General features: G+C 29.8%; 1 non-coding gene across 1 annotated transcript; it reads right to left on the reverse strand.

Moving 5' to 3' along the window:
* Positions 1-3,337: 3,337 nt before the first annotated feature.
* TRNAD-GUC (transfer RNA aspartic acid (anticodon GUC)) lies at positions 3,338-3,409 on the reverse strand. Its single transcript has one exon. It is a non-coding gene; the product is annotated as a tRNA-Asp (tRNA).
* Positions 3,410-3,897: the final 488 nt, after the last annotated feature.

Genomic DNA, 3,897 nt, shown 5'->3' on the forward strand with positions numbered 1-3,897 from the left:
TATTTTCATAGGATATGAAAGAAGATATGAAAATATGATTCCAAACACATTGTATAGTTAATCAACTTTATACGTTACTTATTAATTATGAGTGGTGTGATTCGAGTATATCTTTTAATGGGCAAGTAAAAGAAAACTTAATTAATAGTAAAACCGTTTCACATGTGGTGTACACCACAAACGAAAGCTAGCTTAGTAAGCAACCATTTTACTAAATTTAATTGATTTTAATTGGGCGAAATTAATGATTTAATAAACTGAATATCTTTTTCCAGAATAATCGACCATAATACTCCATTAACTGAGACACAATAAATTTGAATAATTATTTTTAAAATATAATATTTACAACAATCCACCCAATTTATAGATATTAAAAGTAGCTCACGGATAAATGATAACTCTATTTGTGAAATGATGCTTATTAATTTTATTTGTTTAATAATCTCACATTAATAGATATCCATAACATATGTAGTCTCAGAGTGGAATACCACTCTATATTTGTGATATTATTAATTTATTTATCTGAAGTCAAATTAGTAGGCCGATGCTCTCTCTTTTGTGCGTATTGGGAATTGATATTGTATATGCTATTGTTATATGTCGCTATAATAAACTAATTGATTAAATTAAAGTAAAGGACTGCAGGCCACTTAAAGTCTACGCCAATAATTTTAATACACATTTGATCATTTATTATGAAGTTATATGGGTGTATTTTCAAATAATAATATAATAAGAGTATTATTAAAGTTACCCAACTCCACATAGCCTCAACTTTTTATCTAACTTATTTTCAATTATTAACTCATATGTCGTAATTATAATATCAACAAGGTGACAAGGTGGCAGCTGTCATATTTAATTATCTCTTCAAGTAAATATTCATATTATACCATACATTGAAAATATAAAATTAATTTCTTATTAGGTAGTTAGAATTGAAATCAAATTATTATCAGATAATCATATGATTAATCACATTTTATAAGGTAACTTCGTTTGAATTACTCAAAAGTTCTCAAAATTTTTGAAAGTGATACTATTAAATGGAGTATCACAAATTTTACAAACTAAGTTATTTTTCCACGAAGAGTAAATCGTTAAATCCGACTAGTCTACCTAGCATTTTTTTTATTATGTTTGGAACAATTATTCCTATGTACTTTTGTTAGGTGGATCAAGCCTGAGTGTTTAAGATAAAAACATACGAAACGATATACATATTCTCCAAAACCTTGCAGTTTTTTTTTTTTTTTAAATAAATTTCTTCTCAAAAGACTATTTTGATCGGCTATTGTGTATTTGTGGTGGTGGTGGTGGTCCCGCGATTGGAGGAAATGTAGACGAGTTGTAGTAGTTGTCCCTCGTTGTTTACTGTTGTTTAGAATGAATTGTTCTTCATTGTTTATTGTTGTTTATAATGAATTGTCCGTCATTGTTTAATGTTGTTTATAATGAATTTCACACATCACACTTGCATGTATATGATCTTTGTCCCCATCTGACATTTTTTTTCGAAATTATCCTCATTTTGATACATTGAGAAAAAGTTTCGATTTAATTTTAGGGGCCCAGCTCTTTATTTCTTTTTCTTTTTTTAAATTGAAGTATAAAATAAAATATACTTCCTCCCTTCATCTTATTCTAAGTGGAACATTTCTAATTCAGCATGAGATTTTTATGTAGTTTTGTTTGGTCAGTAAAGTTGAGAGAATAAAGTAATAGAAGGAGAAAAAGTAGAGAGTGATGTTTCTATATTTAGAAACGTGTTGTTCAGATGGACATCTAAATATGAAAAATGTGTCACTTAGAGTCGGACAAAGAGAGTAGTACAGTGCCATTTACTCTTTCCTAGTACTTTATTATCTTTGTAGTATTTAATACATTACAAACTTTTTTCTTAATATTTGTGTTGAAAAAAAATGCAACCACTATTATATTATAAAACAGATGGAGTACTAATTCGACCTCAATGTTTATAAGTCGGGAATTAACTTTATTTCGCAATAATTCGTGTCTGCGTAACTTCATATTTTTAAAACGAAGCTATTAAAAAGGAATTTTAAACCAAATCATAACTATTTCTTTATTGTTTTTATCTTATTGAACACTTCTATTTTATCTTTGTAATAACATAATGAATATTATATTAGTATTACTATGATATAATAGTAATTAATATACATACTTATAGTTTGATAACTATGATAAACTCTCATTGAAAAATTGTCCCACATTTATAAGACTAGTCAATGTGTGAACGGATAAATTAAACATTCGGCGAATTAATTATATATATATATATATATATATATATATATATATATACTATTAACGAATCACTGTCAAAAATTTATAAATCTATGTGTGAACGATTAATTATAATGTGATGACTCGTATTTGTGGGTGCAGAAATTTATTATATAGTAATATAGTATATCTATCCTGATACTGTACTCGTTCTGTCTCCTCCCGATGACTGATTTCTATTGTTTAAAATCCTACTATAAAATAGAGTAAACGAGCTTTAATATTCCAAATCCATGTGATGTTTAAAGTACTTCAGGAAGTCAACAAAAAGTTAATTTGATTTTTAAGATATAAATATTTCAAAATGTCAAAGGCCAGCTAATATGATGATTTCAACTCTCATTATTTAAGGTTAATTAATCTGTGATTCATGTTTGTTTGGTGAATGGTGATAATGTATTCTAATAGTGTTTAAATGGATTTCATCAAACAAAAATATTCAACATCAATATCACATATATCACAAATTCACAATATCATAAGAAGTTCCCATAAGCACAAAGCAAAATAATAATAATAATCCAGTGTAAAGTTTTTTCTTATTATTATTGTGGCCGTGATCCAGTTTGTTATTTTCGAGTAACCAAGCAATTGGCCCAACATGAAAAATTAAGGAACCCACAATATATATAGCCCAATAATATATTTATATAAGAATAGCCCAATCTCTTCATTTGCTGGCAGCGAACAGGGATGGATACGAGATTACGAGGCCTACAACAATGAACAGAACCACAGAAGAGACTGTTTTTGTAAATTGGTTGGTTGTTCAATTTTTGGTTGGTTTGGAATGTAATTGTGGTTGTGGGTGAGTTTTGGTATCGGAAGATTCGCATGGGGTTTCATAGTGTTGGCCTTGGGTGGTGTGAAACGAGTAAAGTGAGCAGTGCATGATTTTGATTCATTGTAATTGCCATTGGTGTTGAATTAATTACGTGTTGGTGATCAACCACCCAACTAAAAGTTTAGGATTAAAAAAAATAATATGATAAAAATACAAAAGAAAAAGAAAAAGAAAAAACGCCGTTGCCGGGGATCGAACCCGGGTCACCCGCGTGACAGGCGGGAATACTTACCACTATACTACAACGACTACATATTAGCACGGAGTAATATTATAATAAATACCAACAAATAATCGAACTAGTAGTTAGAAAATATTCTTAGGCAAAAACATTTTATTTGGATATTTTTCGCTGAGATGTGAAGTTAAATCTCAATTTCTCATAAATATTGGCAGTGGCCCTTATTTACTTTGGAAAGGACTTAAGGAGCATGATCATGTAGTGACGTAGATACTGCATAGCCGCCCCATGCAGTACACTTATATATTGGTTCAAAGCAAATATAAATACTCTGTTTGTTGCAAGTTGAGAAGAAGAAAATAAAAGAAAGAGAGGATGAGTGATAATCTAGGGAAAGACATTTCATCCGCTCATTCTCACCGAAGCAATTGGCACAATATACAACCTTCAATGTGATGCATCTTCTACGGAGGGACACTCTACAGATATCGCAACGACGATTGCACAGCACCCCCCAACATCACACGAAGAATGCAAGAAATGTCACAAGAGATGA

Source organism: Salvia hispanica, chromosome 4 (assembly GCF_029641045.1).
Source record: "Salvia hispanica isolate PSC_SH4W2 chromosome 4, Shi_PSC_v1, whole genome shotgun sequence".
NCBI lineage: Eukaryota > Viridiplantae > Streptophyta > Magnoliopsida > Lamiales > Lamiaceae > Salvia > Salvia hispanica.